The sequence below is a fragment of the Chiloscyllium plagiosum genome, unplaced genomic scaffold (genome assembly GCF_037043375.1).
Source record: "Chiloscyllium plagiosum isolate Xiang-an unplaced genomic scaffold, Cpla_swu_hap1 HiC_scaffold_27, whole genome shotgun sequence".
In the NCBI taxonomy this organism is placed as follows: domain Eukaryota; kingdom Metazoa; phylum Chordata; class Chondrichthyes; order Orectolobiformes; family Hemiscylliidae; genus Chiloscyllium; species Chiloscyllium plagiosum.
In genome coordinates, this window is record NW_028270165.1 from 53,820,681 (window position 1) to 53,835,791 (window position 15,111).

Consider the following 15,111-nt stretch of genomic DNA (forward strand, 5'->3'; position numbering starts at 1 on the left):
GACAATGCATTACAGGTGTGAGCTTCGAGTCTATCAGTATCCCAATCTTGAATCAGACTGGTTCTATTTCCAAAATAGGAATTTATAAAATATTACGTGGATTGACTGGCTGCATTGGCTGCCAGCAGATTCTGTGCTTTTTGAGCAAAATTGAATATCTGCAAATATAATTCTGCCAATACAAATTCACTCCATAAAGTTGTGCGTGCATAAGAGAGTGTGATTGTGTGCATGTCAGTTTGTGCATGCGAGTGTGCGTAAGACTGTGAACATTTGGTAAAGTGTGAGTGTGATGGAGTATAAGCCTGTGAGTGTGTTCGGGGGGGTGGGGGGGTGTGTACATGTATATGACTGAGAGAGAGAGCGTGTGTATGAGAGAGGTATGAATAACAGCGAGCGGTTGCGTTTTGCTAAAAGAAGGGCAGGACTTGTACAGTTAATGGTAGGGCCCTGGGTCATGTTGTAAAGCAGAGACATGGGGGGAGTTAAGGTACATAGTTCTTTGAAAGTTGTATCATTGCTAGACAGGGAGGTTAAGAAGGCATTCAGCAGCATTGCCTCCACTGTTCACACCATTGAGTTGGGACACCTTGTTGAGGTACAGAATGTTGGTGAGGCCACTTTCCGGGTACTGAGTACAGCTCTGGGTGACCCTGTAAGAGGAAGAATACTTCAAAGTTTGGGAGAAGATTTGTAGCTCGGGTGCTCGTTGTTGTGGTTCTGTTCGCCGAGCTGGGAATTTGTGTTGCAGACGTTTCGTCCCCTGTCTAGGTGACATCCTGAGTGCTTGGGAGCCTCCTCTGAAGTGCTTTTGTGATGTTTCCTCCGGCATTTATAGTGGTTTGTCTCTGCCGCTTCCAGTTGTCAGTTCCAGCTGCCGGAACACAGGAGGTTGAGGGCTGCACTCGTTGAGACTTATAAAGTCATGGAGTGGAGCTAAGGTGAATAAAAAGGGTCTTCTTAGTGTAGGGCAGCTCAAACGTAGGAGGCATTTTTTAAGGTGTAAAGAGAGATGTAAAAGGAACCTGAGGAGCAACGTTTTGACAGAGGGTGGTTTACATGAGGAATGAACTTGCTGAGGAAGTGGGAGATGCAGGGACAGTTACAGCGTTTAAATGACATTTGGATGGGTACATGAAAAGAAAGGTTTAGAGGGATATGGGCCAAATACAGGCAAGTGGGACGAGGTTCAGTTTGAGAATCCATGGACGATTTGAACCAAAGGGTCTGTTTCTGTGCTGTATATCTCTCTGAATCAGAAGTGATCTTATTGAAACCAGTAGAATTCTGAAAGGGGCTTGACAGGATAGATGCAGATAAAATGTGCCTTTGTTGGGGAGGGTCACAGAATCCTGACAATGTGAAAGCAGGCCATTCGGCCCATCTATTCCACATTGGCCCTCCATATTGCTACCCATCCATACACACCCCCTTACTCCATATTTTCCATGGCTAATCCACCCTAACCTGCACATCTCTGGGCACTGTGGGTAATTTAGCACTGCCAATCCACCATGATCTATAATTTACCTTCTCAAGAATGTAATTTAAGTACAGAGCTTTTCTAAGAAAAATGTCAGTCTGAATGGACATTGGGACACAAACAGAATTCACACCTCTGTTCAAAAAGCTCTGCATTTCAATGGCATTTTTGAGAAGTTAATTAAAACCAAATTCTGGGATTAACATACCAAAGAGCAGAAACCCATTCTAAAAGATGAAAGATTTAATCTAAAATTGTTTAATGTATCACATTTCCATAATACTTGACTCCTTTGACTATAAATTCCGTGACCATGATCTCATTCTCCACAACCACCTGATGAAGGAGCAGTGCTCCAAAAGCTAGTGCTTCCAAACAAATCTGTTGGATTATAACCTGGTGTTGTGTGATTTTTAACTTTGTCCATGGAAACTCATGAGTTGTGGGACTGGTAACTGTTGTCATTTTGTGATCTGTTCCAAGTGAAATTTATCCTCTGCTCAGGCATAGGTGAACAGTCTGTTCTTTGACTTTGGGGATGACCAGGCTGGCAGTTATTAAATGCTTATGTTAACCAGCAGAAGCAAACTGTAGATCAGCAATCGTTACTCGATAGCCCTGATAATCCTGTTGGGTCAACAGAGAGAGAGAGAGAGAGAGAGAGAGAGAGGATGTCACATCTAAAGTGCATACAGAAAAGTTGTTTTGCTTGTTCAGTCAGTTGAGTTGGTTCTGCACTCAGATGAGAGTAGATACTGCTTTTAATGGATCATGATTAAACACTATGATGGAACACCTTAATTTCAAGGAACGCTGAAAGGGCAAATTGAGCTGTAACCTTGAAGAGAGATGTTCTTCCATTTCTAACCTTGGATAATCCAACTGAGACATTTTTACTGATAGCTCCATAATCATTTTACTGCTGGATTTTTTTCAGGGCAAATAATTTCTGGGAGAAAATTTCTATCCTGGAAAGGCAGGGAAATTTAAAAGGAAAAGACTGTTAAAAGCATTTTAACTGTGGCCCCACGAGCTCTCGTGGGAGCAGTGCATTTGCTATAAACATTTCAGAGAAATTCTGTCTAACTGTTGGACTGAAAGTAGTTTCCCCATTGAATGTTAAACAGCTATTGAGAACATTGCACATTATAAAGTGCGTTCCTGAGGAACAGAGGAGGATTGAACTTGCCAACGTGAACCACATTTTGCAGAGAGAGGAAATTTCTCAGGATTGAAGAGGTTGATAGAAGTCAACAATTGTCACATTATTTCATGAAAAGTACAGCTGGTATGGGGAGATGATTGGGGATCACAGAAGAGGAGTATCTGTAATGAGCACATAGAAACAAACCTTTCAGTCCAGGCCGACCAGATATCCTAAAGTAACCTAGTGACCCATTTGCCAGCATTTGGCCCATATCCCTCTGATTCCTTCCTTATTCATGTTCCCATCGAGATGCATTTTTTTTTCCTTTGGAGAATACTTGGGTGAGAGCCAAGATATTGCTATTGCTCATCCTTTCCCTTCGTGCTAATTGTAGCTGGAAAAGCCTGAAATCTGAAAAGGATTTCCTGAAAAAAACATTGATTCAAGGTTGGGCTCAGTGATGGATTTTCTAAAGCTTTGCTATTGTAGTTTTCAATTTGACAAAAAAACTTTCAGTCATTGTTGTCCAAGACAAAGTAGATATTCATTTAAGATATAATTGAGATATATATGTTCTTCACAATGTTTTTCCTTCATTACCAGTGATTGTCTGTCATTGGTACATTGAGCATCATCTTTTTGTGATTCAACAGATATGATTTGAATTGAATTCTGGAAGATGGTTTTGTATTTTATTTAACTTTGTGTTAAAGATTTCGTTTTCATGACTTTATTAAAATATCTTAATGTATTATAATGAAGCAGCTACTTTATTCTGAAGTTATTTCAATTAGTTGGTCAATTGCCAAATAATAGCTGCATAACTGTTGTAAATATTGATACACAGGAAAGCTATTTTGTTTAATATATTTGTAAAGATCTTATCAAAACTATAAAATTGTTTTTCATAAGAAATAAAATCTGCAGTGTTTTATCAAATGGTTGAAAGTAACTTTGCACTTAATTGCTCCATTTGGGATTAAACATTGTTACTTTGAAAGATTATTTTTATCAGAGTTTATGGTGAGTGTATTAACAAACGAATGTTGCCATTTGCTCTTGAATTACCTCAAGCTCAATTTGAAATTCTTGAATGAGTTGAATAAGGGGTACAAAGTGAATATTTATTGCACTTTGCTGAAATTCTCTGCACTGCCAATGTATTTGGTTAAACAAGATATGTATCTCTCCTGATAACTTTGTATTTCTTTGATATTTTATTTGTCAGTGCTAGTGCCCAAACATCCTAAATAAAACCGTTTTGGCATTTGGTGAAGTTGTGAATTTTCAGTCTGTTTCACAATTAAATGACACAACCAATCTAAAGATTAAATACATATAACAACGTCAAAGAGATTGTGATAATAGAGAGTAAACATGTAGAATTGCCAATGAAACATAAACCGTGGCTGCTCTGAATTTGGTACAGACTGAATATCAATTGAAATGATCAGAATTAGTAGACATGATGGCATTGTGCGCAAACTGTGTGTCGTGTGAGTTCAGAATTTTTCTGATCACTTAATTCTGACACATGCAGTGATGGCAGCACCCTAATCTGTTTTATTTGTTCATGGACTGTGAGCATCACTGGCAAAGCCAGTATTTTTCATCATCCCTTAATTTCCCTTGAATATTGGGTGGGGACAAGATGAGATTGAGTTGCAAGGCCTACTGGCTTGCACTGTCCCCGACAAAACAGAGACTTTGGGAGGAAAACAAAAATTGGAAGTTTACTTAAATATTGATGCTCCCATTTATCTCTCTCAAAAGGCAATTGTTTTGTCCATCAAATTTGTAATGGCTCTTTTATAGAGTCATAGAGATGTACAGCACAGTATTCTTCCAGTAACTGAGTGACCAGAACTGTACTCAGTACTCTAGAAGTGGCCTCACCAACATCCTGTACAACCTCAACATGATGGGCCAACTCCTATACGCAATGGGGGGAACAATAAAGGCAATGGTGCTAAATGCCTTCTTAACCACCCTGTCCACTAATGATGCAACTTTCAAAGAACTATGTATCTAAATGCCCCTCTACCCCAATGTTTCTCTGTTTCACAACATGGTCCAGGGCTCTACCCTTAACTGTACAAGTCCTGCCCACCCCTGTTTTAGGAAAATGCAAGCCCTCACCTTTATTCATACCTCTCTCACAGCTAACCGATGAAGGAGCAGTGTTCCAAAAGCAAGTGCTTCCAAATAAAGCACTGTTGGATTATAACCTGGTGTTGTGTGAATTTTAACTTTGTACCCCCCAGTCCAACACTGGTTCCTCCACATCGTTTCTAGTGAATACAGCCCATACCTCCCAGTGTTACCAGTAAACTTTACAATGCTGATGTAACAACACAGTACATGCACTCCTGAAAAGTTTACAATTTCTAACAATACTAGCTCCTCATTCACTGCTCCATCTGGTACACGACATTGGAAACTTAGTGTAGGAGGCTGAAAGAAATTAGCAGCTTTAAAACAAAAACCTCTTGGAGCTCAAAGCTTTCAATGAAAGTCTGAGCCCGGCGGTAAGTTCAGGTAACCTTTATTGTGACCCAACTTTGTTACAGCTTCAGATCCCCCAGTAAAAAGGCATGGAAAACGTAGCTGCTTTTTAAACAACTGTAGGTCAAAGCGCGCAAATACCACCCCACCTCACTTCCTTTACTGTTGGTAACTACCAAGTTGTCCCTTTGTAATTGGATCCTTGGTACAACCTTAATCCAGAGCAAGTATTGCCTCCCTCAGCAACCCATACCCTGTCTCCCTGTAAGATTCTCCAGCCCATCTGCTGGGGGAGGGTGATTGGAGAGTTGGGGCAGTGTAGAGTCAACAGACTGCTGTGGGTCTGGAGTCACCTGTTGGTGAGACCAGGTAAATGATACAGCTAGGGTGACTGAGTGAATCCTTTCCTCAAAAGGATGTGAGTGAATGAGATGGGATTCCCCCCCCCACCATGAAAATGGTTTCATTTATAGATTCTGAACTCCAAGACTTCCAACAGAATTCCAATTCCACCAACTGCCACGGCGGAATTCATACCCGGGAGTCCCCGGAACTGGGTTGATAGTCCAGTCAATAATGGCACTCGGCCACCACTCCTTCAATCCCCCTGCAATGGCACGTGAACTCGCTGGTGCCTCTGCAGGTGGGAGGAGTGGGTGAAACCCTTCCCACACTCTGAGCAGCTGAAGGGCCTCTCCCCAGTGAGGACTCGCTGGTGGGTCAGCAGGGAGGAGGAATCGCTGAAGGTCTTCCCACAATCGGGGCAGCTGAAGGGCCTCTCCCCTGTGTGGACCAACCGGTGCCTCAGGAGGAATCACTGAAGGCCTTCCCACAGATGGGGGCAGGAGAATGGCCTCTCCCCGGTATGGCTGTGCCAATGAGTCTACAGGGCAGATGGGGCACGAAAGCCTTTCCCACAGTTGGCACACTTCCACGGTTTCTCTATGGGGCGGGATTCCTCAGGTTTCTCCATGGCCGTAGCTTCAGCTGCAAACAATCGTGTGTACAGCTCCTCCCTGGTGTGAATTCCTCTTTCCAGGCCGTATAGCTGTTTCAGGCTCCACACACAGTGCGCTGCAACAGTAGGGTCTCTCATCCAGTCCCACTGATGCTGAAAATGTACTGAAACAGGAACCAAAAAGCTTTGCTCCTTCTCACAGAATCATGGTTGAAAATTGTTGCGGTCCCGATGGATTGAGTGACTGTCAGACTTTGACGTCAAAGTGAGGACTGCAGACGCTAGACAGTGAGTGTCGAGAAGTGCAGCACTGGAAGAACACAGCAGGTCAGGCAACATCAGAGCAGCAGGAGAGTCTGTTTTGGACATAGGGCCAAAAGGCCGTCTCCTCCAAAATGAGACATCAAGGCTGTTCATTTTGAAACTTCAGATCTCAAATACTCTGTAAAAAGAGATTACAAAAGTCATCACTGTCAATCCAGGGTAGAAATTCAGAACAGTTAATTCTACTTTCTGCAGAATGTTATTTTCTTTTGTTTCTAGATTAGGTTCCCGACAGTGTGGAAACAGGCCCTTCAGCCCAACAAGTTCATACTGACCCTCCAAGGAGTAACCCACCAAGAACCGTTTCCCTCTGACAAATGGACCTAACAATACGGGCAATTTAGCATGGCCAATTCGCCTAACCTGCACATCTTTGGACTGTGGGAGGAAACCGGAGCATCCAGAGAAAACCCACGCAGTCACTGGGAGAATGTGCAAACACCACACGGACAGTCGCCCAAGACTGGAATCGAACCCAGGTTCCTGGCGCTGGGAGGCAGCAGTGCTAATCACTGAGCTACAGTGCCGTCCCCTCCACAAATTTGCAAACACCATTCCACTTACTCTCTTCCCCCTCTGTGCGAACTCATTCTCCTGAAGGTGCTGATTCAGGATCTTATAGGGGCAGAAAAGCAAAAATGTCAAGACTGAAATCTCTCTGAATTTTGGATAACTCCACCTGAAAGTTAATATCTTTCACAACACTGGGATCTGCTGAGAGTGAGCAGGTCTGATTTTGGGAAGCAAAAAAAAGTGTATCAATTCAGGGTGAACCTGCCATGCAGCTTCTTGAGGAACAACCAGACATGAAATAGTTAACATCCCCAGGAAGGTGGGAGCAAAATGAGACATTAACACAGACACACTTCAACCAAACTCTTCTGCTCCCAGTAAGGGCAAAACATACTTGAAAGCTGCGCTGAAAGTCCAGTCTTCACAACTACACTTTTGCTTTCACCGAAGACAATTAGCATCAGACAGCATCGAAACAGACCCTTTGGCCCACCTCATTTGAGTTACCAGATATCCTAAATTAATCAAGTCACATTTGCCATTATTTGGCCCCGATATTGGCCGGATGCTGGCAGGTGGGACTAAATTGGATTGGCTATCTTGTCGGCATGGACGAATTGGACTGAAGAGTCCGTTTCCATGCTGTACACCTCTATGACACCAGTCGCATTTGCTATCACTTGGCCCCTATCTGTCTGAACCATTTGTATTCATGCACCCATCCAGATGCCTTTTAACTGTTGTAATTGTACCAGCCCCCACCACTTCCTCCAGCAGCTCATTCCATACATGCACCATCCTCTCCATGAAAAAGCTGCCCCTGAGATCTCTTTTACATCTCCTCCGCCCTCACCTGAAACCTATTACCCTTGAATTCTGGACTTCCCCATCCCAAAGAAAAAGCCTTGTCTACTTCCCCTATCCATGCCCCTCATCATTTTATAAAAGTCCATAATGTCACCTATCAGACTCTGGCGCGATGGGGAAAACAGCCCTACCCCATCCTTCTGTCCCTCCTCACCCGGGTAATTAAGACACATACCTGAGTTTACAGAGTCTGCTCCCTCCCTGGATTCACTCTAGTTGCTACAAGTGAATAGATTTCCCCCCTCCCCTCTCTCTCACACACAGGAGGAAGAGTTGCCCAGGGGGAAGGAGCTTCACTCTGAAACTGACAGGGCCACTTCTGTGTTGTGACGCCATCAATGGGTTGGGTGGGGTAGGGTACGGGAGAAGGGGCAAGAGAAAGGGGAGGGGCGAGATCCAGGGCTCAGCCAGCAGTGGGACCCAACACTGCACCTGCGCTGCCTTGCACAGTTTGCAGAAATTCCCTTCCCTCCAGAGAATCCCCACAGCGTGGAAGCAGGCCACTCGGCCCAACAAGGCCACACCGACCCTCCCAAGGGTAACCCACCCACACTCATTCCCCTACCCCTAGTGCTCTACATTTAGCCCCTGACTAATACACCTAACCTGCACATTCCTGGGCATATGGGTAATTTAGCACCGCCAATCCACCCTAACCTGCACATCCCTGGGCACTATGGGTAATTTAGCGTAACAAATCCCCCCCTAACCTGGACAAAGTTAAAAGTCACAACACCAGGTTATGGTCCAACAGGTTTATTTGGAAGCACTAGAATGTGGAGCGCTGCTTCTTCATTAGGTGGGTATGGAGAATAAGTCACAGAATGTATAGAAAAACATTATAATGACCTGCCGTTGAAATGATATATTGAACAAACCTGTATTGTTAAGTCTTTCATCTTTTCGAATGGGTTGCAGGCATCATTAATATGTAAATCTTGAACTTCCTGTAAGGCACCTTCTTGAGATAACTTAAGGCTTTATAACAAAAAGTGACACTTCAGCTCAGCTGTGCAAAAATATACATTCACTCCCATGGACTTATGTTTGTGTGTGCATGTGAGAGAGAAAATGTCTATTTCCATCCTGAATGTCTTTATATCTATTCGAGAACAGATGCCTCACTTCTGTTGGTGTAAATATTGTTGTAAATCATAGCTGGGTACTAATAGTTAGATGTAAGGGAGAGAGAATTCGTCAGGTTGGGCACTATAAGAATCCTGGAAGACCCCCTTTCGGGTTTACTTCCTAATGAACAAACATTAAGCATGAGCACCTATTTCTTTCAAATTTGTTTTTTTTTGTGTGATTCCCTGCTGTGACTACACTGTGCCTGGATGGTTGACAGACTGGGAGATTTTGGTTGGGAGTTGATTGGCTGAATGTTTTATTGTTCCAGAAGGTGTAAAGGGGGGTCAAAGCTTCAGCAGAAATCCCACAGAGCTGAGAACAGACCGACATCTTACTCCGTGGGAACAGGGAGATCAACACAGGACAGAGAAATCAGAACCTGAAATCTGACCTGACACCAGCTGACCCTGTGATCTGTGCTTTGGTGAGCAGTGCCAACCCTCTATCTTTACCTCGCTTCCCATTTGACTACCCCCTTGATATTCAGGATCCAATCCTTGTCATCCTGAAGCCATGTCTCTGTAAGGAGTCTCAGACCATAATTATTCTCTTCAATGTGTGCAGTCAATTCATTCACTTTTGTTACAATGCAGCACACATTCAGACACTGTTTTTAGTTTCAATTTTTGTGATCTTTAGAATCCAGTTTTGATTGCTGGTATATTTACTCTCCTTGTCCCTTTCTGTCATTCTCTGATGTTCATTTCCCACACGACTACATTGCTCACGGGCCTTGATTTGGATTGGCCATGCTAAATTGCCCATAGTGTCCAGGGATGTGCAGGTTAGGTGGGATAGCCATGGGAAATAGTAATAGAAGCAGGAGTAGGCCCATTTGTCCCGCCTATCCTGCTCAGCCATTCATTAAGATCATGGCTGATCTATCCATTGTCTCAGCTCCTCCTCCCTGCATTGTCCCAACTACCCGTTATTCCCTTACCATTGCAAAACCCCATCCAACTGTGTCTTAAATATACTTAATGAAGCTGCCTCTACTGCTTCCTTCGGCAGAAAATTCCATAGATTCACTACTCTCCAGGAACCGCAATTCCTCCTCATCTCTGTCCAAAATCTACTCCTCCTAATATTGAGGCCTGGTTTCATTCACCAGAAGAAATGACTGGATAGGGGAGGGCTTCATCCTACCATGCAATGAAATCCCACTTTCCACCAAAACCTCGGATGTACTCACTCACTCAGTTGCTGTGTCACAAATGCAAGATTTCACTGCAACTTCTTCTGCTCCCATTAAGGGCAAAACATCTTTGAAAGCTGATCTGAAACTCCAGCCTTCACAATCACACTTCTGCTTTCACCGAAGGAGATTAGAGTCATACAGAACGGAAACAGACCCTTTGGTCCAACTTGTCCAGCCAAACAGATATCCTAAATTAATCTAATCCAATTTGCCTACATGTGGCCCATATCCCTTCCTATTCATGTACCAATTCAGATGCCTTTTAAAATTTCCTCTCACCTCAAACATGTGCCTTCTAGTTATGGACTCTCCTACCTTGGGGAAAAGACCTTGGATATTCACCCTATCCATGCCTCTGATGAATGTCTATAAGGTCACCCCTCAGCCTCCAATGCTCTAGGCAAAATATCCCCAGCCTATTGAGCCTCTCCCTGTAGCCTGAACCCTCCAACTCTGACAGCAGCCTCGTAAATCTTTTCTGACCCCTTTCAAATGTTCACAACCGGGTTCTCCGGTTTCCTCCCATAGTGTTAGGTGAAGGGGTGAATGTAGGGGAATGGCTCTGGGTGGGTTGCGCTTCGGCGGGTCAGTGTGGACTTGTTGGGCCGAAGGGCCTGTTTCCACATTGTAAGTGATCTGATCTAATCTAATCTAATCTAATCTTTTTTATAACAGGGAGACCAGTAATGAATGCAGTCTTGCAAATGTGGACTAACCAATGGTCTATACAGCCACAACATGACCTCCCAATTCCTGTACTCTCTACTCTGACTAATACAGGAAAGCATACCAAACACCTCCTTCACTATCCTGTCTACTGGTGATTCCATTTTCAAGGAACTATGAACCTGCACTCCAAGGTCTCTTTGTTCTGCAACACTCCCCTTAACTGTGTCAGTCCTGTCTAGATTACTTGTCCAAGATGCAAACCATACATTTCTCTAAAGTAAACTGTCACTCCTTGGCCCATCAGCCCATCCGATCAATTCTAATTCATAGTGAACTCTCTTTCCTCTCTTACTCCCTCGAAGTTGAAAATCTCCATCCCATACGCTCTTCCTGTATTCTCAGTTTGCTCACCTAATCCCTGCCTTACGTTATCCTGAAGGGTCTGGTTCATGCTGATTAACAGGCCCACACTAAGCGGGGTTCTAATTGAAACATAAAGAATACTGAATGGCCTGGACAGAGTGGAAGTTGGGAAGATGTTTCCATTGGTTGGAGGGACTAGAACCAGTGGGTACAGCCTGAAAGTAAAGGAGAAACCTTTTAGAATGGAGATAAGGAGAAACTTCTTCAGCCAGAGACTGATGAATCTGTGGAATTCATTGCCACAGAAGGCTGTGGAGGCCAGGTCACTGAGGATATTTAAGACTGAGATAGACACGTTCTTGAATATCAAGATGATGGAGGGTTATAGAGACAAAGTGTGAGAATGTGGTTGAGAAACCTATCAGCCATGATTGAATAGCAGAGCAGACTTTGGATGGCCTAATTTCTGCTCCGATGTCTTATGTTCTCTTGCTGTCCTGGACACAGCGTGAGAGAATTGGAAGCAGCAGTAGGCCATTTGGTCTTTCAAGCCTGCACCAACATTCAACAGATTGGTTGTGAATCTGCCGACATCAAGCTAAATAGGCTGGGACTTGCTCACTGAACCACATGAGGTTGAGAGGTGACCTTACAGAGGTTTATAAAATCATGAGGGGGATAGATGAGGTGACCGCTGGGTATCCTTTCCCTAGGGTGGGGTTTCAAGATTAGGCAGTAAATTTGAAAGTGAGAGGAGAAAGATTTTAAAAAGGCAGGAGGGGCACCTTTTCTTTTACAGAGTGGTTTGTGTGTGGAATGAATGTCTAGAGGAAGTGGTGAATGCAGGTACAGTAACAACATTTAAAAACCATTTGAATAAGTACATGAATAAGGAAGGTTCGGATGGATATGGGTCAAACATAGGCAGGTGGGACTAGTTTAGTTTGTGAATATAGTTGGCTTGGACTGAAGGGTCTGTTTCTATATTGGTCTTAAAATCATTTTCTTGCCTTCCCCCATTAACATCCACTTTTTTGTTGTTCCAAAATCAGATGAACTCAGCCTTGAATAATAGTCAATGACCCCCTAACTGTAGGAAGATATCCCCACTTCTGAACTCTATTCCTGTTGCTATATACCACTTGCCTTGCTGATTGCTTGCTGCACCTGTCTGACAACTGGCAGTGACTGGTGTAGAAGGACATTGATCATTTGTACATCCATACATCATTCTTGAAGGGATCGTGCCCGAAACGTCAACTCTCCTGCTCCTTGGATGCTGCCTGACCTTCTGTGTTTTCCAGTGCCACACTTTGACTCGGATCTCCAGCATCTGCAGTTCTCACTTTCTCCACATCCCAATATATCACCATTTAAACAATACACCTCCTTTCTGCTTTTTTCACAGCAATGGCTATTACTTCACAATGTGGTACTGCATTTGCTGTGTGTTTGTCAATTGTGGTCTTCTCTACATCGGGGATACAGAACGTAAACTTGCGGAATAGTTCGCTGGTCATCCCAGCCAGGTGCACAGAGGCCAACCAGACCTCCCAGTCACCACCCATTTTAATTCCCCTTCCCACTCCTTTTCTGACAAGAACATTTTAGGCTTCCTCTATTGCTACAATGAACCAAACCACAAATTGGGTGAACAACACCTCATCTTCCACCCGGGCAGCCTATGGCCTGCAGAACTCAACATTGAGTTCTCCAATTTCAAATAACCTCCCTTTCCATCCCCTGACTCCCTTCTCAGCCCGTTGCCCCTCATTTCCACTCCTTCCTGTCACCAACCTGATTTCTTCCTCCCATTGAATAATCAGGTCGTATCCCCTCCCTATCTTCATCTATCCCCACTTTAGCCCCCGGCCCCGACACTCATCCCCAATCCTGAAGAAGGGTTACATCTGAAACATCGACTTCTCCACCTCCTGAAGCTGCCTGGCTTGCTGTGTCCTTCCAGCCTGCTGCCTGTCTATTTTGCCAATTGAGACACAGACCTGGACCATGTTTCCAGAGTCTGTCACCTCCCGGATTCACTCCCTTTCCTTTCAGTTGCTGCAAGTCAACAATTGAACCCCAGAATGAAAAAGAAATGGAAAAGGGGGCGAGAAAAGAGAGTGCCGTCCTCACAGATCTTGGACAGAGGAAAGATTTTGCAGTCCGGGTGAAGCTCAATGTTGGTTCAGAAAGAGAGAAGTGGAAACAGACCCTTCAGAAGCTTCAGAAACTCATGGTCGATCTTCCGCATTCAGACAATGGGCTGGCTCTGATTGGCAGGAGGACCAGTCTCCTTCCGGTCCTCCCTGGTTCCCTATTTGGCCATCAGAGGAAGGTCGCGCGCTTTTTTCCGGAAAGCGATGAGCATGCCCACAGTTTTGCTGACACCGGAAAACATGTGCAGTCCGTTCACTGCGGCTGCTGGTGTTTTCAGAGTCCAAATGCCAATAGGGAAAAAAGGGGTAGAGCCACAGTTTGTTTTTCCCTGTGATTCGACATTTTATTGCTTTTGCAATCAGTCTGGCTGCTCAATCTGTATGCGTCTTTTCCCCAGGGTAGGGGCGCGAGTCCAGAACTGGATGGCAGAGGTTGAGGGTGAGAGGGGAAAGATTTCTGATGGGCAACCGTTTTGCACAGAGGGCGGTGCGTGTATGGAATGAGCTGCCAGAGGAAGTGGTGGAGGCTGGTACAATGATAATGTTTAAAATGCACCTGCATGGGAACATGAATAGGAAAGATTCAGAGGGATAAGAGGCCAAATGCTGGTAAATGGGTCACTGGATTAATTTAGGATATCTGGTTGGCGTGGACCGAAGGGTATGTTTCTGTGCTCTGTGACTCTATTTTTAGATAGTCGGAATCTACTTCACAAGACTTGGACTAGGCCATTCACCCCTTTACAGTCAAGATTAGAGTTCACCTGGAAATGCAAAGCAGGCCAGACAGTAACCGAGGCGCAGGAGCCCTTCATTAGGTAAAAACAATGACTGCTGATGCTGCAAAACCAGATTTTGGATTAGTGGTGCTGAAAGAGCACAGCAGTTCAGGCAGCATCCGAGGAGCAGCAAAATCGACTTTTCGGGCAAAAGCCCTTCATCGGGGGCAGAGGGTGGGGGTAGAGAGAGACTGGGGGGTACAGAGGGTGGGACAGAGAGACAGAGAGAATGAGTACGCTTGATAGAGAGAATGGCCAGGGATAGAAGTGGGAGCTGGCATGGGGCAGGGTGACACTAGGCACACGGATACACAAGATGGCCGTTGAGCCATCCGTTGGCCAACTTGACACACAAAAAGGCCCCCGGATCACAATAGGGAGGGAAACAGCAGAGCAGATACAGATACTGCCTGGGCCCACCACAATGGATCGCAACCCAGTTGATTAGTTTAAGGCGGGTGGGGTAGAAAATACACATGAGTAATGACTACTGCCCGCCGAAGTGTCTGAGTCCAGCCAACAGCTTGATACAGACTCAATACGAAATGCTAATAGCCAGGGCTGCAGGAATCCTCCTTCTCAGGAAGAGCAATTAGCGCCCATTACCACAACAAAAGATTTCCATGCAGACATTGAAATTGACAATGTCTGCACTGAAATTGAAAAGACTGTGCGGAAATTAACAGAGGTTGTGCTGGAACTGACAAAGACTGTATCAAAACTATAAACGATTCTGCAATGATAACCATAAGCAAATCATATGAGGGGCATGGATAGGATAAATAGACAAAGTCTTTTCCCTGGGGTTGGGGAGTCCAGAGCTAGAGGGCATAGGTTTAGGGTGAGAGGGGAAAGATACAAAAGAGACCTAAAGGGCAACTTTTTCACACAGTGGGTGGTGCGTGTATGGAATGAGCTGCCAAATGATGTGGTAGAGGCTGCTACAATTACAACATTTAAGAGGCATTTGGGTGGGTATATGAATAGGAAGGGTTTTGAGGGATATGGGCCGGGT